The sequence below is a fragment of the Lissotriton helveticus genome, chromosome 2_1 (assembly GCF_964261635.1).
Source record: "Lissotriton helveticus chromosome 2_1, aLisHel1.1, whole genome shotgun sequence".
Lineage (NCBI taxonomy): Eukaryota > Metazoa > Chordata > Amphibia > Caudata > Salamandridae > Lissotriton > Lissotriton helveticus.
Genome location: NC_136059.1, coordinates 774,139,324 through 774,164,200, shown reverse-complemented (window position 1 = coordinate 774,164,200; position 24,877 = coordinate 774,139,324).

Here is a 24,877-nt window from a genome sequence, read left to right as displayed (position 1 = left end):
AGGTGACTCGACTGAATTCGTGTTTTCTGCAAAGTAGTGTTGAGTCACCTTCCTCAGTTCTTTTCGTATGGGCCGTACCTGCAAATACCCAGGGTAAATCGGGTAGATTCTCTTACGAATTTTTTCTGGGCAGATCAGTGTCATTGTAAGTGGTGAGTGGTCTGAGACGCCCCTAGGATGAATGTGAACTTTGTCTATGGTGAGTGAGCCCCCTCCCAACGTGAGGAAGTAGTCAATGCGTGACAGGCTATTATGTACTGTAGAGTAGTATGTGTACTGCTTTTCGTCAGGGTGCAACTTTCTCCAGACGTCTACCAGCCCCTGTGCTTCTAGAAAATCATGTAGTTTAGAAGGTCTCACTGAGTGCCCCCGATTCGAGAATCTGTCTAGTGTGTCATGTGCCACTGCATTGAAATCACCCCCTATGATGAGGTCCCCGTCCGGCAGGTCAAGTAGGAATTTCCCTAGGTCCGGAAAAGCAAGTGCGTGGAGCGCTGGAGGGAGATATACCGAAACTATATTGATCGGCTTGCCTTCCCAATATCCACACACTGCCGCAAAGTGGCCTTGGTCATCTATCTTTGTGGATTGGACAATGAAGGGCGATGATCTCCGCAACAGGATCCCTGTCCCACGCGACCCGGAGGTAAAGGCTGAGTGTACTATCATCCGATAACCCCTCCGGTTTAGCGCCTGCGTAGCTGTGCCCTGCAAGTGTGTCTCCTGTAGTAAGACTAGGGCTGGGTTAATCCTTCGAATGCTTTGCAGGACCAACCCCCTTTTTATCTTGTCCCCTAGTCCTCTAACATTCCATGACATCAGGGTCAGTGGCGTTATCAGTCCCACGTGTCGCTCGACATTATTATCACTAACCTGTGAATCCCGCGCCATGTTCACTGTGTGTTAGGTGATGTGTGCCTGCCCACCCTCCATGTTCCAGCGTCGCATGTCGGCCTATCCCTTCTCGCCCCTCCGGTCCTCTCCCTCTGGCTTCATGCCGTCCAGGAGTCAACGCCGTCGGACCAAGTGCGTCCCGAATAACAAAATAAACAGTACCATTGCATCGTGCGTGTATCCCTCTGGATAGCAGTGTGCCTACTTCCCACCTCCCACATATCTGAGTCAACAATGTAAGAAAAAGAAAAACAATCCCATCCCCAACTCCCCCCCACCCTGCCCCCCTGCTGTACGAGCTCCCAACCGCCCGCCCCCCCAACTTAGCAGAGTGCTTGACCCATCCCCAATACAATTTACTTGCTCGTCGGGGTGGAAGAATCTCCGGAGTCGTCGGCCCCTTTCTTCCTCTCTGGAGGACGCCTGCCCAGTGTCCATCGGTAGTCTTTGCAGGCGGACATTCTTCTCATTTATCTTTGTAATTGTCGGGCGGTCATTGGTCGTCAAGTAATTGTTCGTCTACGTTCAGTCCAGCTGGTGCCACTTCTTCACTTCCGCTCCTTGACTGTCCTGAGGTCTGTCGCCGACCATTGCTCTGCGGTCTCTGTGTCCCTTTCGATCCACGATGTCTATTGGCCGGCCTCCATCCCTCCAACCAGTCCTGGGCGATCTCCGGGTTATCAAAGAACCAGGTTTTATTGTCCGCTACAACACGTAACTTGGCAGGGAAGAGCATCGAGTAGGGAATCTCTCTTTTTCGGAGTTCTTTCTTAACGTCTATAAACGTTCTCCTCTTGCGCGCAACCTCCGCCGTGTAGTCCGGAAAGAAGGACACCGTTGAGTTCAGGATCTTGACTGGAGGGGAGACTCGCGCTGCCTGCAGTATCGCGTCCCTGTCGCGGAAGTTAAAGAGGCGAGCTATGCTAGGCCTAGGGGCAGCGCCCGTTTGTGGTCGGCCTCCCGGGACACGATGCGCCCTCTCCACTGAGAAAAACGAGGACAGTCCTTTAGGTTTGAGTTCTTGCTTGATGAGGTTTTCAATATACAGGTCCGTCGCCCTAGTGCCTTCCGATTCAGGAATTCCAATTATGCGGACGTTGTTTCGTCTCGAGCGTCCTTCCTGGTCGTCCAGCCTGTCCCTCAGTACCTTGTTCTCTGCCGACAACTTTACCATGGCCGTTTGCAGCTCCGACACGTCTTCCACCAATGACTTCGTGACCACCTCCATTGAGCTGACTCTCTCCGACATCTTATGGAAGTCAGCCCTGATCAGTGTTATTTCGGTAGAGATCGTTCCGACCGTGGTCTGTACCTGCGCCAGCGCCTTCATGACATCGTCAATCGTCGCCTTCCTTCCTCCAGCGGCATCCGTAGATTTGTCGGCCGCCCCTTTGCCGGCACCTGGGGAAGTGTTTCCCTTGTCATATGCAAACTTGTCAAGGCGAGATTGCCTAGTGCCTCCTTTGGTGCTTCTGCCCGCCATCTCGATTATTGTTTCCGTGTCTTGCCCAGTAATAAAGTTAGGGGTATCGCCGAGGGCGAGCTCCGCCGTCCTCTTGCAGGTCTTTTAGGTGTTCCTCCGTCCACTTGTCACCCGTCTTTCTCTGAGCCAGTGTGCAGGTCACAGCTGTGCCTTGTTCTTCCTATCGCCCCCATGGCCGGCTGTCAGAGGAGGTCCGCTCGTAGTTGTCCCCCGCATCACCCCCAGACATCCATGGCGGCGTGGCGCAGATGCATCCACCCTCTTTAGGGCCAGTGTCCGTGACCCTATCACGAGTGGCCCCGTCCCGCAACCTCACCCACAGCGGTTTGTACCGTGGGGGGACGGGGGCAGGGGTCCGGGGGTCACGGGGTATCCGGGGTCGGCTGTGTTGGTGCCGAGTCTTCGGTAGATGCCGTCCGGCGTCGCCGTCGTGCTTGGCGACCTGCCGTCCACTACTGTAGGTCAGAGGTCTCAAGGCATCACCGGCCGGCCTCAAACATTACATGGGGTCCCTACTGACCAGTCGGCATCGGCACTGTCGTGTTCCCAGCCCTCAGCATGAGGCTCCAGCCTGATGATCACTGTGGGACTTCGTTAGGCTCCTTGTGCTCCCACCTGCCCATAAGGCTTCAAAAAGAGGGGGGGGGAGTCCTCGCCACACCCCGGCCCTCCGTCCAGCCGTTGCGTGATGATTAGGGTGCTCGTGGGGCTCCCCTGGTGGAGCTCGCTCTCAGGACCGATGTATTTGGGTCCCGCTCCGGTGATTGTAAGCTGCAGCCCCCGCTCACCAGCAGCTCCCGCCAGTCCCAACCGGGGGGCAGTCCTCTGCTGCTATTGTCCGTTCGCTGGCTCAGCAGCCCCGGGGCCGGAGAGTGCACGCCAAGATGGCGGACGCGCGTCTATGAGGGAGGCACCCCCCCACCCCACGTCCACGGAGCCTGCTGTCCAAGTTCTATATAGATATGCGGAGTCTTAGAGGCTTGAACTATCCTCCTGTGCTCCCCGGTGCGGGGTTCTGGGGCTCTGTGCGCTGCTGCAGGTCGCGGCCGGGTACTTCCGGTGTTTCTTACCCAGGCCGACTCCACTTCCTGTCGGGTCGCGTTGGCATTCGACCTCCCGGCTTGTCGCCCCTTCACAGGCCACGCGTCCTCGGATCTCGTACTCCGCCTCCCGGCTTCGGATGCGAACCGGAGTCACCGCCGTCTGCTCCGCTTGATTTCGGGCATCAGTCCCTCCAGTTTCGAGGTGTCTAGAAGCTCGGATTGTGTACCGGATTAATTCAGGGGCCGTTCCGACCACGGAGCTCCTCTTCTAAGCAGCCGCCATGGTTGGCTGCTAGCCACGCCCCCCCAATAATTCAAGTTTTGAAGCGATCGTAATAACCAGATATCGAACTGATGGGGGTTGACCCATGGGTCAATTTCTGTTGCACATGCTGCTAAAACAATTTGCGTTTTACTAAGTTTAAGTGTATGGCCAACATGTGACCAAACTCCTCTGCAGTTTGCTCAATATTGTCTACAGTTGGTGTAAGTGCATTTGTGAGAATGGCAACATCGTCGGTGTATTCCGCCAGGTGTGAGGGGATTTTTCAGTTAGGGATTTGGGGTGTTTGTAGATGAAGGTGTCTTGCATTAGATTCCATATATAGTGTATAAGATAGAAGTCCACATTCTTGCGAAGTGCCACAGGAAATAGAGGAGGAGGTGGTGCAATTAGCACAAATCCAGGCTGTAATGATTCGGAGTGGATATTGAACAATTTAAGCAGCTTCTAAACAAAATCCAAAGAGACCCAATCAAAGGCTCTTTCAGGATCTAATACCATAATAATTTGTGGTTCCTGTAAAGTATTGTCCCAATCAATGAGTGACATTACAAAACTGGTATGAGTGGTGGTATCTTTACCTGGCAGAATGCTATATTGTACTTCAGAGGTGAGTGATAAAATAGTATCACTCATTCTTGGGGCCAATATTTTAGGGAACATTTTGAAATCTGTTAAGTAAAGATATAGGGTGATAAGATCTACAGGCAAGCGGATCTTTGACTTTAAAAAATAAAACAGCAATAATAACTTTGTCAATGTGGAGGGAGGATGGTTAACATCTTTAAACACTTTTAGTTAGATCAGAGCAATGGAGTCGGTCAATATTGTATGGTTTTAGATTTTAGAGATAAATCGCTAGCTATAGATAGATGGCAATTTTAATGTCTTCTATTGATAATGAAGCCGTTAAAAAAGAGTTACCCTCCTCCTTGATCTTTGGAAGGTGAATCTCTTTGAAATAATCACAGTAAGGAGAAGCATTATTCTCAAAGTCGTTAGCACATAAATTAGGATAGTAGTGCTCATAGAGAACTCTTGATGAATATGCGTAATTCTTCCTGTTTCGTCTTTAATGGTGTGTATTTTGTAACTGTTTTATTGCTGTCTACTCATAAAAGAAAGTACATTACCAGACTTTTCTGATATTTCAAATGTTTGGACTTGGAAGGCATAAGCTTTTTAATTAGATAAGAGAGAACGGAGAGGGGAAGAGAAGAGGGGGCGCTTTTTGCAAGGCGGTCCTTTGTTCAATACCTCTGCGATAGGTGTGCATTGAAACATGTTATGAAATGGGCCCTTGTGATCACCTTTAGACCCCCTCCCAGACCAGATTCCTTTTATGGCTGTCTGGCATGGCGTCCCTCTTTCAAAAGCAATGTCTTCCCAAGGTCACCCTGGCTCTCAGGACACATCGATGCCTGCAAACGGGATACCAGGCCAGCCCTAAGTTTGTTCGAATTATTACGGACTGTTTTGAACTATCCTAGCCTTCCTTCCTAGTGGCAAGATATCGAGTGACAGCAGAGTTCAAGATCTAGAATCGATTCCTGCCACTACCAAAAGAAGTGCACGCTTTACAAATATTTTCAGATTTGTGTTAGAAAAGTTTTATATGAACTCAGTTCATATAAATCTTTTATATCACAAATGTGAAAAGATTTGTAAAACATGATTCAGTACGACTGCGTGCACTTATTTTGGAAGTAGCAGTAAACACTTCTAGAACTGTCCAACAGCTATGGTCAAAAAATAGACGGTGGCATGACAAGACTCTGCAGACTGATAACGCGCTGCAAAATATTTAACTAGGGCGCCTATGGTCGCCTTCTCAGTGTAAAGAGGAGCAAGGATAGCATAGGAGTGGAAGGTAGCGTGGTGAGGATTGGTGAATTGGAAGTGGCTGATGAAACACGTGACCCTGGGCAGGAAGGGCAGCAAAGCATGAGTGGGTGGAATCAAATGTATGTTTGTAAAGGCAGAGATATGTGGGTCTGTTTGGATTCAGTTATTTCCCGGACATCTGTGGCCACCTCGAGGTGTGAACGGGTGTGAGGGCTGGGGTAGAATCAGCCAACCTGGCCTGCAAATGTCATTCCTTCGTTGTTCTCAGTGATCTTTTCCCACACATATTGTCTCATCTCAAGCACTAGAGAAGCCCCATATAGATGTATACTCAAATTAAAACATGGACATACTCAGGAGAACAACATGCATGAACCCCGTGACCCAACTGCCAACTTGGGTCCACCAACACAGAGAGAGCAAGGTCCACAAGCCTACAGCATACCTCAAACCACGGAATGGGCAGCAAAACCTGAACAACGGCAGCAGGCTACCATCCACGATGAGCACAAAACAATACTCTTCATACCTGACTACAAATCTAAAGGCCGCGAGGACATTTTAAACCGAAGCAACATCCTACGAGTCCTGAACTCGATTACATCCCTAGGTATGCTAACTTCTCAAGATTTGGAGACTGTCAAATTTACCACGATCAAACATCTATCGGACCAGGAAATAACAAAAAACAATCTGGAACTCAGGAGAATTGGCAAGAAAAATCTTAAGAGAAGAAAATCAACTAATAGCTTGGGGGATTCGAATCAAACCGTACCTTAACCCCGGCTATCCTGTACCTGTTCGCAATCTCCCCGAAAACGTTAATTCTACCCTGAACAAACGCCTTCCTGACATATTCAAAAATCTATACTGAGAGGAGCACGTGGAAGCTCAGCCGAACGAAAAGCCGGAGCATCCCCCTTGCAAAAAAACATTGATCTCCTGATCCCAAACCAAGAATGGGACTGGATCGCAAAAACAATAAATGTCAGACAGTCAGGCCAATGACAATCTGAAGAGCGAATCAGCAGCTCCCCAAACACAAATCAGCCGCTAAAACAGTGCTCCTGGAATATAAACGGACTAAGAGCAAAAACCTCCAATAAAGATCTATTGTTATACTTTCAGCAGTATGACTTAATTCTGCTACAAGAAACCTGGTTAGCAGAACCGTTCCATTTGCAGGGCTTCAAAACATTCCACCTCCCAGCTAGGAGAACTTCAAAATTTGGACATGAGAAAGGTGGACTTTCCATATACACTTCGATTCAAACAATAAAGCATGCAAAAGAACTGCTAAACAAAAACACTTTGGGAACGGAAAACGGGATCACTGTGGTTCAGCTGGAAATATCTATAGCGGGTACCAATAGATAAGAATTAATTCTGGTCAACACCTATTTGCACCCAAAAGGTAAAAAAAAGGGCTCTAAATTCCTGCTGTCAGAACTGAACAAATTAATAACGGAAGTGGTAACTTCGAACCTTATTGTCTCAGGAGACTTTAACATGTTCCTTTCGAAGTCGTCAGAAAAGACTCATCCAACAGAAGATCATTTGCATATAAGGGGGATCCCCCCACTGTAAGTGTGTCCATGGGGCAAACTAACGAATCTATCAAAAAGCATAATAGAAGACTTAACAAACCTGGGCTTGATTTTGATAACTGGCCGATCGCCGGGGGACCGACCACAAGCAGCAACTTTTTACAACTCTATCTCCAGCTCGGCGATCGACTACACCTTCCTATCTTTTCCACTGTTTACATTAATACAAGACTTTAAAATTGGCACATCCGGCTGCAGCGACCACCTCCCGCAAGAATTGACATTGAGGGCACAAGGGACAGCTCTAACATTTCCAACTAATGGCCTAAAGCTATCGACCGCAACAAAATGCAAAAGAATCACGTGCAACACTAGTGACCCTGAACTATTGTCGAAAGAAGCGATGACGTGTTGGGAAAGAGTTGCAGCGCAGAATGACAATAAAATAATTGCCTGGGAGTCCTTCCTGAAAACGTTTGGCCTTATGAATATCAAACCCAACCTCATTAAAGAAACCGACATAAGGCCAACCCAAAAAATATTCGCCGGGCTGATTAGTAACCCAAATAAATATTCTCAGACTCCTCTAACTTCCAATTTAAGGGCAATAAAAACTGCTAATAACAGAACACTTCGCGAGCTGCGGAAAGATGGGAGCGATAACAACTTAGTGACCAAATTGAGATCACTAAAGTGTAATAAGAACAAAATCCTGTGGCGAATCAAGCAGGAATCCACTGAAAAAATTTGGGCTAAACTGCTCCATGACTCAAAAAACAATAACAGCGCAAGATTCTGGAAAACTGTTAATAAAATAGAGAATCCAAACGCCCCTGGAGTGAACTCCCACATCACTGAGGTTACCTGGGTAAATCATCTGATGAAACACTTTAATGACGAAGTGTCAGGCAAAGACAATAGAAGTCCAGCGTTTGGCCTGGCGAACCCTACGGCCCCAAAACCTCTAGTCGAGGAGTCCAACTTTCCAGGCTCGATTGTGCAGTTGAAGGGTCGAATTGCGAAAGGACGGAAGGAGGGAGCCCCAGGTCCAAATGGAATCCCTCCCATCCTTTACACGCAAGATCCAGCTTACTGGGCCGAAAAACTGCTCCCGCTCTTTGTAGAAATCTGGAAGGCTGAACAATTTCCGTCCTCCTGGAAGGGTTCTATAATTGCACCAATGTACAAAAAAGGCAACAAGAGCGAGGCTAAGAACTACAGGCTTATAGCCCTTATAGATATAGATGCCAAATATTTTTCAGGGCTTCTCATAGAAGAACTAATTGTCTGGGCGTCAAACAAAAAATTAATCCCTATCAATCAGAATGGAGTCCAAAAAAACGTAGGGACCACGACAAACATTCTAGCCCTCTCCTTGCTGATAGATGCTACAATCAAACTCAAAAAAACATTATATGTGTGTTACATCGATTTTTCAGCTGCATTTGACAGCATTGATAGAGGAAAACTGTGGGCAAAGCTTTCAAAGTGGGAGGTTGATCCCAAATTACTGAATCTATCGATTTTACTGCATACAGATACCTGGATCCAAATAAAACTGGGGGCCGGCAACTCTCTGTCAAAAGAAATACCGACTACAAAAGGGCTGAAACAGGGGTGCGTCCTCGCACCGACCCTGTTCAACCTCTTCATGTCTGACCATTCGAAAGATCTGGATAACTGCAACCATCACGCCCCAAAGTTAGGGGGTTTCACGCTGTCCAACCTATTATATGCGGATGATCTGATACTAATCAGCCAAACTCCAATAGGCCTGCAACACCTTATTAACACAACAAGTACATTTTCCGAAAAGAACGGGCTAAGCATAAATACAGAAAAATCAAAGGTGATGGTATTAAACCAAAAATCAAAAAAAAGTATTCCAATGGTCTCTTCATGACCATAAAGTGGAAACAGTTAAAGAATACAAATATCTGGGGATAATTTTTGACTCAAAAGGCTCATTCCAGCAACAAGAAACATCAATAAAGAACAGAGGGATTTCTCTTGCCATCGCATTAAAAAGCATTAAAAACAAAATAGCGGGCCCAAACTCATCCTCTTGCTGGATATACTCCGTGCAAAATTGCTGCCGTCAATAACATACGGCAGTGAATGCATGAGAGGGAGAGATGAGGTAATCTTGGATAACGTGGTAAGCAAAACACTGCGAATACTTTTCACGCTCCCTCCATACACCTCTCCCAAAAAAGAACAAGTGATGGACTGAATGTGGATCAATGTCACACACTCCCCCAGTCAAAAGATCTGGGCCCAAATCCATCGTTTTTTTGCACTCCACACCACCCTGGGTCAGATAATGGCTTTATGCAAATCAGCTCTGACCCTGTTGCCCCATGGGAACAGTCCAGTCCGAACTACAACAGCCATATCTTTCCCAGACCGGAATCAAGCATCCGAGGACCGGAACGGTTTCGAGGTAACACCTCTCTTCAGCCCGGCTAGCTTGACTCCAAGTGGTGTGGAGTGCCTGGGACCCACGTCTGGGCATCCCCAGCGCACTTAGGGCGGCAATTGCAAAAATATCGCCATTGTCTAACCCAGGGTGGTGTGGAGTGCAAAAAAACGATGGATTTGGGCCCAGATCTTTTGACTGGGGGAATGTGTGACATTGATCCACATTCAGTCCATCACTTGTTGTTTTTGCAATTGCCGCCCTAAGTGCGCTGGGGATGCCCAGACGTGGGTCCCAGGCACTCCACACCACTTGGAGTCAAGCTAGCCGGGCTGAAGAGAGGTGTTACCTCGAAACCGGTCCGGTCCTCGGATGCTTGATTCCGTTCTGGGAAGGACATGGCTTTTGTAGTTCGGACTGGACTGTTCCCATGGGGCAACAGGGTCAGAGCTGATTTGCATATCGCCATTGTCTAACCCAGGGTGGTGTGGAGTGCAAAAAAACGATGGATTTGGGCCCAGATCTTTTGACTGGGGGAATGTGTGACATTGATCCACATTCAGTCCATCACTTGTTGTTTTTGCAATTGCCGCCCTAAGTGCGCTGGGGATGCCCAGACGTGGGTCCCAGGCACTCCACACCACTTGGAGTCAAGCTAGCCGGGCTGAAGAGAGGTGTTACCTCGAAACCGGTCCGGTCCTCGGATGCTTGATTCCCTTCTGGGAAGGACATGGCTTTTGTAGTTCGGACTGGACTGTTCCCATGGGGCAACAGGGTCAGAGCTGATTTGCATATCGCCATTGTCTAACCCAGGGTGGTGTGGAGTGCAAAAAAACGATGGATTTGGGCCCAGATCTTTTGACTGGGGGAATGTGTGACATTGATCCACATTCAGTCCATCACTTGTTGTTTTTGCAATTGCCGCCCTAAGTGCGCTGGGGATGCCCAGACGTGGGTCCCAGGCACTCCACACCACTTGGAGTCAAGCTAGCCGGGCTGAAGAGAGGTGTTACCTCGAAACCGGTCCGGTCCTCGGATGCTTGATTCCGTTCTGGGAAGGACATGGCTTTTGTAGTTCGGACTGGACTGTTCCCATGGGGCAACAGGGTCAGAGCTGATTTGCATATCGCCATTGTCTAACCCAGGGTGGTGTGGAGTGCAAAAAAACGATGGATTTGGGCCCAGATCTTTTGACTGGGTGAATGTGTGACATTGATCCACATTCAGTCCATCACTTGTTGTTTTTGCAATTGCCGCCCTAAGTGCGCTGGGGATGCCCAGACGTGGGTCCCAGGCACTCCACACCACTTGGAGTCAAGCTAGCCGGGCTGAAGAGAGGTGTTACCTCGAAACCGGTCCGGTCCTCGGATGCTTGATTCCGTTCTGGGAAGGACATGGCTTTTGTAGTTCGGACTGGACTGTTCCCATGGGGCAACAGGGTCAGAGCTGATTTGCATATCGCCATTGTCTAACCCAGGGTGGTGTGGAGTGCAAAAAAACGATGGATTTGGGCCCAGATCTTTTGACTGGGGGAATGTGTGACATTGATCCACATTCAGTCCATCACTTGTTGTTTTTGCAATTGCCGCCCTAAGTGCGCTGGGGATGCCCAGACGTGGGTCCCAGGCACTCCACACCACTTGGAGTCAAGCTAGCCGGGCTGAAGAGAGGTGTTACCTCGAAACCGGTCCGGTCCTCGGATGCTTGATTCCGTTCTGGGAAGGACATGGCTTTTGTAGTTCGGACTGGACTGTTCCCATGGGGCAACAGGGTCAGAGCTGATTTGCATATCGCCATTGTCTAACCCAGGGTGGTGTGGAGTGCAAAAAAACGATGGATTTGGGCCCAGATCTTTTGACTGGGGGAATGTGTGACATTGATCCACATTCAGTCCATCACTTGTTGTTTTTGCAATTGCCGCCCTAAGTGCGCTGGGGATGCCCAGACGTGGGTCCCAGGCACTCCACACCACTTGGAGTCAAGCTAGCCGGGCTGAAGAGAGGTGTTACCTCGAAACCGGTCCGGTCCTCGGATGCTTGATTCCGTTCTGGGAAGGACATGGCTTTTGTAGTTCGGACTGGACTGTTCCCATGGGGCAACAGGGTCAGAGCTGATTTGCATATCGCCATTGTCTAACCCAGGGTGGTGTGGAGTGCAAAAAAACGATGGATTTGGGCCCAGATCTTTTGACTGGGGGAATGTGTGACATTGATCCACATTCAGTCCATCACTTGTTGTTTTTGCAATTGCCGCCCTAAGTGCGCTGGGGATGCCCAGACGTGGGTCCCAGGCACTCCACACCACTTGGAGTCAAGCTAGCCGGGCTGAAGAGAGGTGTTACCTCGAAACCGGTCCGGTCCTCGGATGCTTGATTCCGTTCTGGGAAGGACATGGCTTTTGTAGTTCGGACTGGACTGTTCCCATGGGGCAACAGGGTCAGAGCTGATTTGCATATCGCCATTGTCTAACCCAGGGTGGTGTGGAGTGCAAAAAAACGATGGATTTGGGCCCAGATCTTTTGACTGGGGGAATGTGTGACATTGATCCACATTCAGTCCATCACTTGTTGTTTTTGCAATTGCCGCCCTAAGTGCGCTGGGGATGCCCAGACGTGGGTCCCAGGCACTCCACACCACTTGGAGTCAAGCTAGCCGGGCTGAAGAGAGGTGTTACCTCGAAACCGGTCCGGTCCTCGGATGCTTGATTCCGTTCTGGGAAGGACATGGCTTTTGTAGTTCGGACTGGACTGTTCCCATGGGGCAACAGGGTCAGAGCTGATTTGCATATCGCCATTGTCTAACCCAGGGTGGTGTGGAGTGCAAAAAAACGATGGATTTGGGCCCAGATCTTTTGACTGGGGGAATGTGTGACATTGATCCACATTCAGTCCATCACTTGTTGTTTTTGCAATTGCCGCCCTAAGTGCGCTGGGGATGCCCAGACGTGGGTCCCAGGCACTCCACACCACTTGGAGTCAAGCTAGCCGGGCTGAAGAGAGGTGTTACCTCGAAACCGGTCCGGTCCTCGGATGCTTGATTCCGTTCTGGGAAGGACATGGCTTTTGTAGTTCGGACTGGACTGTTCCCATGGGGCAACAGGGTCAGAGCTGATTTGCATATCGCCATTGTCTAACCCAGGGTGGTGTGGAGTGCAAAAAAACGATGGATTTGGGCCCAGATCTTTTGACTGGGGGAATGTGTGACATTGATCCACATTCAGTCCATCACTTGTTGTTTTTGCAATTGCCGCCCTAAGTGCGCTGGGGATGCCCAGACGTGGGTCCCAGGCACTCCACACCACTTGGAGTCAAGCTAGCCGGGCTGAAGAGAGGTGTTACCTCGAAACCGGTCCGGTCCTCGGATGCTTGATTCCGTTCTGGGAAGGACATGGCTTTTGTAGTTCGGACTGGACTGTTCCCATGGGGCAACAGGGTCAGAGCTGATTTGCATATCGCCATTGTCTAACCCAGGGTGGTGTGGAGTGCAAAAAAACGATGGATTTGGGCCCAGATCTTTTGACTGGGGGAATGTGTGACATTGATCCACATTCAGTCCATCACTTGTTGTTTTTGCAATTGCCGCCCTAAGTGCGCTGGGGATGCCCAGACGTGGGTCCCAGGCACTCCACACCAGTTGGAGTCAAGCTAGCCGGGCTGAAGAGAGGTGTTACCTCGAAACCGGTCCGGTCCTCGGATGCTTGATTCCGTTCTGGGAAGGACATGGCTTTTGTAGTTCGGACTGGACTGTTCCCATGGGGCAACAGGGTCAGAGCTGATTTGCATATCGCCATTGTCTAACCCAGGGTGGTGTGGAGTGCAAAAAAACGATGGATTTGGGCCCAGATCTTTTGACTGGGGAAATGTGTGACATTGATCCACATTCAGTCCATCACTTGTTGTTTTTGCAATTGCCGCCCTAAGTGCGCTGGGGATGCCCAGACGTGGGTCCCAGGCACTCCACACCACTTGGAGTCAAGCTAGCCGGGCTGAAGAGAGGTGTTACCTCGAAACCGGTCCGGTCCTCGGATGCTTGATTCCGTTCTGGGAAGGACATGGCTTTTGTAGTTCGGACTGGACTGTTCCCATGGGGCAACAGGGTCAGAGCTGATTTGCATATCGCCATTGTCTAACCCAGGGTGGTGTGGAGTGCAAAAAAACGATGGATTTGGGCCCAGATCTTTTGACTGGGGGAATGTGTGACATTGATCCACATTCAGTCCATCACTTGTTGTTTTTGCAATTGCCGCCCTAAGTGCGCTGGGGATGCCCAGACGTGGGTCCCAGGCACTCCACACCACTTGGAGTCAAGCTAGCCGGGCTGAAGAGAGGTGTTACCTCGAAACCGGTCCGGTCCTCGGATGCTTGATTCCGTTCTGGGAAGGACATGGCTTTTGTAGTTCGGACTGGACTGTTCCCATGGGGCAACAGGGTCAGAGCTCATTTGCATATCGCCATTGTCTAACCCAGGGTGGTGTGGAGTGCAAAAAAACGATGGATTTGGGCCCAGATCTTTTGACTGGGGGAATGTGTGACATTGATCCACATTCAGTCCATCACTTGTTGTTTTTGCAATTGCCGCCCTAAGTGCGCTGGGGATGCCCAGACGTGGGTCCCAGGCACTCCACACCACTTGGAGTCAAGCTAGCCGGGCTGAAGAGAGGTGTTACCTCGAAACCGGTCCGGTCCTCGGATGCTTGATTCCGTTCTGGGAAGGACATGGCTTTTGTAGTTCGGACTGGACTGTTCCCATGGGGCAACAGGGTCAGAGCTGATTTGCATATCGCCATTGTCTAACCCAGGGTGGTGTGGAGTGCCAAAAAACGATGGATTTGGGCCCAGATCTTTTGACTGGAGGAATGTGTGACATTGATCCACATTCAGTCCATCACTTGTTGTTTTTGCAATTGCCGCCCTAAGTGCGCTGGGGATGCCCAGACGTGGGTCCCAGGCACTCCACACCACTTGGAGTCAAGCTAGCCGGGCTGAAGAGAGGTGTTACCTCGAAACCGGTCCGGTCCTCGGATGCTTGATTCCGTTCTGGGAAGGACATGGCTTTTGTAGTTCGGACTGGACTGTTCCCATGGGGCAACAGGGTCAGAGCTGATTTGCATATCGCCATTGTCTAACCCAGGGTGGTGTGGAGTGCAAAAAAACGATGGATTTGGGCCCAGATCTTTTGACTGGGGGAATGTGTGACATTGATCCACATTCAGTCCATCACTTGTTGTTTTTGCAATTGCCGCCCTAAGTGCGCTGGGGATGCCCAGACGTGGGTCCCAGGCACTCCACACCACTTTGGAGTCAAGCTAGCCGGGCTGAAGAGAGGTGTTACCTCGAAACCGGTCCGGTCCTCGGATGCTTGATTCCGTTCTGGGAAGGACATGGCTTTTGTAGTTCGGACTGGACTGTTCCCATGGGGCAACAGGGTCAGAGCTGATTTGCATATCGCCATTGTCTAACCCAGGGTGGTGTGGAGTGCAAAAAAACGATGGATTTGGGCCCAGATCTTTTGACTGGGGGAATGTGTGACATTGATCCACATTCAGTCCATCACTTGTTGTTTTTGCAATTGCCGCCCTAAGTGCGCTGGGGATGCCCAGACGTGGGTCCCAGGCACTCCACACCACTTGGAGTCAAGCTAGCCGGGCTGAAGAGAGGTGTTACCTCGAAACCGGTCCGGTCCTCGGATGCTTGATTCCGTTCTGGGAAGGACATGGCTTTTGTAGTTCGGACTGGACTGTTCCCATGGGGCAACAGGGTCAGAGCTGATTTGCATATCGCCATTGGTGACCGCCCGGACTCGTTCCTGACCGGTTGCTCCCTCCTCGCTCCTCTCCCATTACTCCTGCTGCCTGCCTGCCCTGGTGATCATCGCAGCCCTCACAGAACTATACGGTATCGCCTGCGATCAGCTGCATTAGCGTAGTGTCATTTCAGAAGCTGCTTATAATTACGTAGGCTCCGCAATTTATCAGACCGACTCTCATAGCGCTTGAAATTGTAGCGCCGCCCGCCCTGCGTTATATTTGAGTGTGTTTGCTCTCTTCTACCAGCAACTGCATTACACCAATTTCTCTCTCTGTGACTCAGGCTATTTACTGCCCCTGCCTCGCCTCCCCTTTGACCTCCATTTTGTATTCCGTGTTGTTGTTTCCAGGCTCGCCCCTCCTCCCCGCTACCGCCTCCCAGCTGCTGACCCTCCCACCCACGTTCACAGAGCTCGCCACCCCCTCACTACCCTTGTGACCGCCCGGACTCGTTCCTGACCGGTTGCTCCCTCCTCGCTCCTCTCCCATTACTCCTGCTGCCTGCCTGCCCTGGTGATCATCGCAGCCCTCACAGAACTATACGGTATCGCCTGCGATCAGCTGCATTAGCGTAGTGTCATTTCAGAAGCTGCTTATAATTACGTAGGCTCCGCAATTTATCAGACCGACTCTCATAGCGCTTGAAATTGTAGCGCCGCCCGCCCTGCGTTATATTTGAGTGTGTTTGCTCTCTTCTACCAGCAACTGCATTACACCGATTTCTCTCTCTGTGACTCAGGCTATCCTGCCCCTGCCTCGCCTCCCCTTTGACCTCCATTTTGTATTCCGTGTTGTTGTTTCCAGGCTCGCCCCTCCTCCCCGCTACCGCCTCCCAGCTGCTGACCCTCCCACCCACGTTCACAGAGCTCGCCACCCCCTCACTACCCTTGTGACCGCCCGGACTCGTTCCTGACCGGTTGCTCCCTCCTCGCTCCTCTCCCATTACTCCTGCTGCCTGCCTGCCCTGGTGATCATCGCAGCCCTCACAGAATTATACGGTATCGCCTGCGATCAGCTGCATTAGCGTAGTGTCATTTCAGAAGCTGCTTATAATTACGTAGGCTCCGCAATTTATCAGACCGACTCTCATAGCGCTTGAAATTGTAGCGCCGCCCGCCCTGAGTTATATTTGAGTGTGTTTGCTCTCTTCTACCAGCAACTGCATTACACCGATTTCTCTCTCTGTGACTCAGGCTATTTACTGCCCCTGCCTCGCCTCCCCTTTGACCTCCATTTTGTATTCCGTGTTGTTGTTTCCAGGCTCGCCCCTCCTCCCCGCTACCGCCTCCCAGCTGCTGACCCTCCCACGCTCCGCCCCCTCCACCATCCTTTAAATGTCAGATGTCCCAACGCGCAGCGTCCACGCGCTTCGGCCGCGCCGAAGGTGCGCCAAAGGTAAGCCCGTCTACGCCTGTCCGCGCCTGGACCGCGCCCAGCGCCAGACCCCCTAGCCCCCGCATTGCCCAGCCCTCCCGCATTAACTACGATGCCACCACCCTCCTAGCCCTTAACCCCGGCCGCTCCCCCAACTGCGTCCAAGCCGCTCCTGGACACACCCATGGACCTTTCTCATGCTACTCCTGCAAATTCATCGGCACCGTCAACAACTCCGCTAAGATCACACCACAGATTCCCGACCCCAACCACCTACAATGCATCTTGCTCAACACCCGATCGGTCCACAGGCACGCCATTGACCTATGGAATCTACTAGACACCATCTCTCCGGACATCGCCTTCCTAACAGAAACATGGATGAACGCCTCCTCCGCCCCAGACATCACCATTGCCATCCCTGAAGATTATAAGATCACACGCAAGGACCGTACCGGCCACACTGGAGGAGGAATCGCTATCGTCCATAAAAAATCAATCCGCATCACAACCAGCTCTGACGCCAACCTCGCCAACTCCGAACACCTTCACTTCCAGATCCACACCGACCCCAAGACCACACTCAGAGGCACCCTCCTTTACAGACCACCAGGACCCCGCGCAAAGTTCAGTGAAGACATCACAGACTTCATCACTCCACATGCGCTCCCCTCCAAAGATTACATCCTTCTGGGAGACCTCAACTTTCACCTTGAAAAGATCAACGACCGCAACACCACCACCCTCTTGGACAACCTCGCCAACCTCGGACTTAAACAACTGGTCACTTCCCCCACCCACATCGCAGGTCACACACTCGACCCCATCTTCACCTCCAGCAATCATGTCTCCTTCAGCCACACTACGGATCTCCTCTGGACTGACCACAGCTGCGTTCACTTCACCTACAACAAGCCGAAACCCATCAACCACCTCCAACCAACTCTGCAAAGAAACTGGAACAAAATCACCATCGACCAGATCTCCTCATCGCTCCTTCTAAACACCCCAGCCCACTCTTCTAACCCAAACCAAGCCGCCGCCAACTTCACCCTATGGTTATCCAACACCGCCGACACCTTAGCACCATTGAAAAAACGTCAAAGCAAACCTGGCAGCAAGAAGGCCTCATGGTTCAACGATGATCTTAAGAAGTCCAAGAAACTCTGCCGCTCCCTTGAAAAGGCCTGGAAAAAAGACCCATCCACCAGCACCAAGGACGCCTTCAAAAACGCCACCCGCACACACCACCAACTAATCCGAAAGGCCAAGAAAACAGCATTCAAGGATCGACTCGACAACAACGCCAACAACAGCAAGGAACTTTTCAACATCGTCAAGGAATTTACCAATCCCTCGGCCAACTCCAACGACATCACCCCCTCTCAAGCCCTTTGCGACTCCCTAGCCTCATTCTTCCACAACAAAATTGCAGACATCCACAACAGCTTCGACAACCAACCCGGAGACCAACCCACCCAACCATATGCTGAACATTCTCCCCCCTTGAACACCCTTATCGACTGGAACCCAATCTCCACTGAGGACACCATCCGCCTGATGAACTCCATCCACTCAGGATCCCCCACAGACCCATGTCCTCACCACATCTTCAACAAAGCAGACTCCGTCATAGCACCGCACCTCCGAGACGTCATCAACTGCTCCTTCAACTCCGCCACCTTCCCGGAAAGCTGGAAACACGCTGAACTCACCGCCCTTCTGAAAAAACCCACAGCGGACCCCACCGAACTCAAAAATTACCGCCCCATTTCGCTCCTTCCATTCCCGGCCAAAGTTATCGAGAAAGCTGTCAACAACCAGCTCGCCGCTTTCCTCGAAGCCAACAAATCCCTCGACTCCTCACAATCTGGCTTCCGAGCAAAACACAGCACTGAGACCGCCCTTATCGCAGCAACAGACGACATTCGAACTCTACTGGACAATGGAGACACAGTCGCCCTCATCCTCCTCGACCTCTCTGCAGCCTTCGACACAGTCTGCCACAGCACCCTTTTACAACGCCTCAGAAACATCGGAATACAAGGAAAAGCACTTGAATGGATCACCTCGTTCCTCACCGGAAGAACCCAGAGAGTCCGCCTTCCACCATTCAAGTCCGAGGCCACTGAAGTCATCTGTGGCGTACCACAAGGATCCTCACTCAGTCCCACCCTCTTCAACGTATACATGAGCCCCCTCGCGGCCATCGCCCGCCAACACAACCTCAACATCATCTCTTACGCGGATGACACTCAACTGATCCTGTCTCTCACCAATGACCCCAGCACCGCCAAAACTAACCTACACGAAGGAATGAAAGAAGTTGCCGAATGGATGAAACACAGCCGTCTGAAGCTGAACTCAGATAAAACAGAAGTCCTCATCTTAGGTACATCCCCCTCTGCATGGGACGACTCTTGGTGGCCGGAAGCCCTTGGAAAAGCCCCCATCCCGACAGACCACGCACGGAACCTAGGCGTTATCCTGGATTCTTCACTTTCAATGAACAGACAAGTCAGCGCCGTATCCTCATCCTGCTTCAACATTCTCCGCATGCTCAAAAAAACATTTCGCTGGATCCCCACCGAAACCAGAAAAACAGTCACCCATGCTCTGGTCACGAGCCGACTGGACTACGGAAACACCCTCTACGCAGGTACTACCGCTAAACTCCAGAAGAAACTCCAACGAATCCAAAACGCCTCAGCCAGGATCATATTAGACATCCCGCGCAACGAACACATCTCTGGTCACCTGAAAGACCTCCACTGGCTACCCGTCAATAAGAGGATCACTTTCCGACTGCTAACCCACGCACACAAATCACTCTACGACATCGGACCAGAATGCCTCAACTCACGACTGTCCTTCTACACCCCCTCCCGCCAACTACGTTCTTCCAGCCAAGCCCTCGCCACTGTACCTCGCATCAACAAGACCACCATGGGAGGCAGATCCTTCTCTTACCTGGCTGCTAAAACATGGAACTCACTCCCCACTGACCTTCGCCTTACCCAGAACCACCTAGCATTCAGAAAACAACTGAAAACTTGGATATTTGACAAGTAATACTCCTCCCCTCCCTAAGCGCCTTGAGACCCTCTGGGTATGTAGTGCGCTATATAAATTCTCTGACTTGACTTGACTTGACTTGTCTAACCCAGGGTGGTGTGGAGTGCAAAAAAACGATGGATTTGGGCCCAGATCTTTTGACTGGGGGAATGTGTGACATTGATCCACATTCAGTCCATCACTTGTTGTTTTTGCAATTGCCGCCCTAAGTGCGCTGGGGATGCCCAGACGTGGGTCCCAGGCACTCCACACCACTTGGAGTCAGGCTAGCCGGGCTGAAGAGAGGTGTTACCTCGAAACCGGTCCGGTCCTCGGATGCTTGATTCCGTTCTGGGAAGGACATGGCTTTTGTAGTTCGGACTGGACTGTTCCCATGGGGCAACAGGGTCAGAGCTGATTTGCATATCGCCATTGTCTAACCCAGGGTGGTGTGGAGTGCAAAAAAACGATGGATTTGGGCCCAGATCTTTTGACTGGGGGAATGTGTGACATTGATCCACATTCAGTCCATCACTTGTTGTTTTTGCAATTGCCGCCCTAAGTGCGCTGGGGATGCCCAGACGTGGGTCCCAGGCACTCCACACCACTTGGAGTCAAGCTAGCCGGGCTGAAGAGAGGTGTTACCTCGAAACCGGTCCGGTCCTCGGATGCTTGATTCCGTTCTGGGAAGGACATGGCTTTTGTAGTTCGGACTGGACTGTTCCCATGGGGCAACAGGGTCAGAGCTGATTTGCATATCGCCATTGTCTAACCCAGGGTGGTGTGGAGTGCAAAAAAACGATGGATTTGGGCCCAGATCTTTTGACTGGGGGAATGTGTGACATTGATCCACATTCAGTCCATCACTTGTTGTTTTTGCAATTGCCGCCCTAAGTGCGCTGGGGATGCCCAGACGTGGGTCCCAGGCACTCCACACCACTTGGAGTCAAGCTAGCCGGGCTGAAGAGAGGTGTTACCTCGAAACCGGTCCGGTCCTCGGATGCTTGATTCCGTTCTGTGAAGGACATGGCTTTTGTAGTTCGGACTGGACTGTTCCCATGGGGCAACAGGGTCAGAGCTGATTTGCATATCGCCATTGTCTAACCCAGGGTGGTGTGGAGTGCAAAAAAACGATGGATTTGGGCCCAGATCTTTTGACTGGGGGAATGTGTGACATTGATCCACATTCAGTCCATCACTTGTTGTTTTTGCAATTGCCGCCCTAAGTGCGCTGGGGATGCCCAGACGTGGGTCCCAGGCACTCCACACCACTTGGAGTCAAGCTAGCCGGGCTGAAGAGAGGTGTTACCTCGAAACCGGTCCGGTCCTCGGATGCTTGATTCCGTTCTGGGAAGGACATGGCTTTTGTAGTTCGGACTGGACTGTTCCCATGGGGCAACAGGGTCAGAGCTGATTTGCATATCGCCATTGTCTAACCCAGGGTGGTGTGGAGTGCAAAAAAACGATGGATTTGGGCCCAGATCTTTTGACTGGGGGAATGTGTGACATTGATCCACATTCAGTCCATCACTTGTTGTTTTTGCAATTGCCGCCCTAAGTGCGCTGGGGATGCCCAGACGTGGGTCCCAGGCACTCCACACCACTTGGAGTCAAGCTAGCCGGGCTGAAGAGAGGTGTTACCTCGAAACCGGTCCGGTCCTCGGATGCTTGATTCCGTTCTGGGAAGGACATGGCTTTTGTAGTTCGGACTGGACTGTTCCCATGGGGCAACAGGGTCAGAGCTGATTTGCATATCGCCATTGTCTAACCCAGGGTGGTGTGGAGTGCAAAAAAACGATGGATTTGGGCCCAGATCTTTTGACTGGGGGAATGTGTGACATTGATCCACATTCAGTCCATCACTTGTTGTTTTTGCAATTGCCGCCCTAAGTGCGCTGGGGATGCCCAGACGTGGGTCCCAGGCACTCCACACCACTTGGAGTCAAGCTAGCCGGGCTGAAGAGAGGTGTTACCTCGAAACCGGTCCGGTCCTCGGATGCTTGATTCCGTTCTGGGAAGGACATGGCTTTTGTAGTTCGGACTGGACTGTTCCCATGGGGCAACAGGGTCAGAGCTGATTTGCATATCGCCATTGTCTAACCCAGGGTGGTGTGGAGTGCAAAAAAACGATGGATTTGGGCCCAGATCTTTTGACTGGGGGAATGTGTGACATTGATCCACATTCAGTCCATCACTTGTTGTTTTTGCAATTGCCGCCCTAAGTGCGCTGGGGATGCCCAGACGTGGGTCCCAGGCACTCCACACCACTTGGAGTCAAGCTAGCCGGGCTGAAGAGAGGTGTTACCTCGAAACCGGTCCGGTCCTCGGATGCTTGATTCCGTTCTGGGAAGGACATGGCTTTTGTAGTTCGGACTGGACTGTTCCCATGGGGCAACAGGGTCAGAGCTGATTTGCATATCGCCATTGTCTAACCCAGGGTGGTGTGGAGTGCAAAAAAACGATGGATTTGGGCCCAGATCTTTTGACTGGGGGAATGTGTGACATTGATCCACATTCAGTCCATCACTTGTTGTTTTTGCAATTGCCGCCCTAAGTGCGCTGGGGATGCCCAGACGTGGGTCCCAGGCACTCCACACCACTTGGAGTCAAGCTAGCCGGGCTGAAGAGAGGTGTTACCTCGAAACCGGTCCGGTCCTCGGATGCTTGATTCCGTTCTGGGAAGGACATGGCTTTTGTAGTTCGGACTGGACTGTTCCCATGGGGCAACAGGGTCAGAGCTGATTTGCATATCGCCATTGTCTAACCCAGGGTGGTGTGGAGTGCAAAAAAACGATGGATTTGGGCCCAGATCTTTTGACTGGGGGAATGTGTGACATTGATCCACATTCAGTCCATCACTTGTTGTTTTTGCAATTGCCGCCCTAAGTGCGCTGGGGATGCCCAGACGTGGGTCCCAGGCACTCCACACCACTTGGAGTCAAGCTAGCCGGGCTGAAGAGAGGTGTTACCTCGAAACCGGTCCGGTCCTCGGATGCTTGATTCCGTTCTGGGAAGGACATGGCTTTTGTAGTTCGGACTGGACTGTTCCCATGGGGCAACAGGGTCAGAGCTGATTTGCATATCGCCATTGTCTAACCCAGGGTGGTGTGGAGTGCAAAAAAACGATGGATTTGGGCCCAGATCTTTTGACTGGGGGAATGTGTGACATTGATCCACATTCAGTCCATCACTTGTTGTTTTTGCAATTGCCGCCCTAAGTGCGCTGGGGATGCCCAGACGTGGGTCCCAGGCACTCCACACCACTTGGAGTCAAGCTAGCCGGGCTGAAGAGAGGTGTTACCTCGAAACCGGTCCGGTCCTCGGATGCTTGATTCCGTTCTGGGAAGGACATGGCTTTTGTAGTTCGGACTGGACTGTTCCCATGGGGCAACAGGGTCAGAGCTGATTTGCATATCGCCATTGTCTAACCCAGGGTGGTGTGGAGTGCAAAAAAACGATGGATTTGGGCCCAGATCTTTTGACTGGGGGAATGTGTGACATTGATCCACATTCAGTCCATCACTTGTTGTTTTTGCAATTGCCGCCCTAAGTGCGCTGGGGATGCCCAGACGTGGGTCCCAGGCACTCCACACCACTTGGAGTCAAGCTAGCCGGGCTGAAGAGAGGTGTTACCTCGAAACCGGTCCGGTCCTCGGATGCTTGATTCCGTTCTGGGAAGGACATGGCTTTTGTAGTTCGGACTGGACTGTTCCCATGGGGCAACAGGGTCAGAGCTGATTTGCATATCGCCATTGTCTAACCCAGGGTGGTGTGGAGTGCAAAAAAACGATGGATTTGGGCCCAGATCTTTTGACTGGGGGAATGTGTGACATTGATCCACATTCAGTCCATCACTTGTTGTTTTTGCAATTGCCGCCCTAAGTGCGCTGGGGATGCCCAGACGTGGGTCCCAGGCACTCCACACCACTTGGAGTCAAGCTAGCCGGGCTGAAGAGAGGTGTTACCTCGAAACCGGTCCGGTCCTCGGATGCTTGATTCCGTTCTGGGAAGGACATGGCTTTTGTAGTTTGGACTGGACTGTTCCCATGGGGCAACAGGGTCAGAGCTGATTTGCATATCGCCATTGTCTAACCCAGGGTGGTGTGGAGTGCAAAAAAACGATGGATTTGGGCCCAGATCTTTTGACTGGGGGAATGTGTGACATTGATCCACATTCAGTCCATCACTTGTTGTTTTTCCATACACCTCTCCAGCACAGTTAAGGCTGGAGTTCGGCTTACAGAAGCAGCAAATTGCACGCAAGGGTGCATACGCAAAATGCTAGCATAAAGTAAGGTACGCTGAAATAGGCTCTCTAAACGCCCATCTTTGGAAAGAGCTAGTAACAAACAAAGATTCCCCTGCAATGGTCTACCTCCAAGAAGCTATAAACTCCCTTGCGCTAAAAGACCTTTGGGACTCGAGTTGTTCACACAAATGCTTTAAGCTCCTTATAAATAAATCTGTGAAAATAATCTCCTTGGAAGAAAACAAAGCAGCACTAACCAAGAGGTCCCACGGGTGGTTCGTGATTCAAGGCTATACCGGCGCCTCACCACAGTCACACCTCAGCACCGGCTTCTCAAGGAAGGCGAAGGAAGACTTCATGTTCATGCGGCTGAGGATGGGGGTAATCCCATCAAAAGAACATCTCCCCCCGTGGAAACGCCTGGAGTCCAACCTTAAGTGTAGGCTCTGTGATAACCCAAAGGAGGATGTTCTGCATTTGTTATGTAGCTGCAAGGCTTTAGATAGAGCCAGAAGGAGCCAACTAACACAGCTCTGGAACCAAAGTTGTGTGCGAACTCGTCGTCAAGCTTTGCTGATTAGCTTCAAGGGAGAAGATATCCAACTAGCCTGTAGACTAGTGCGCTTCATGAAAATAGTCAACACGACCCTAAACCCAGTGGCTAGCGACTGAATTTGATTTACCGAGATACGCTCTGGTACCTTAAGACAATTCTTTTCTTTGATAACCAAAGACACAGCAAACTGTCGAAAGGCTTCGTATATAAATACACAGTACTGTACTAGATCCATCGAGATCAACTCTGGTATTTTAAGACCACTCTTTTTTTTGGGGGGATAAGTAAAGACACAGCAAACTGTGAAAGGCTTTTTATACAAATG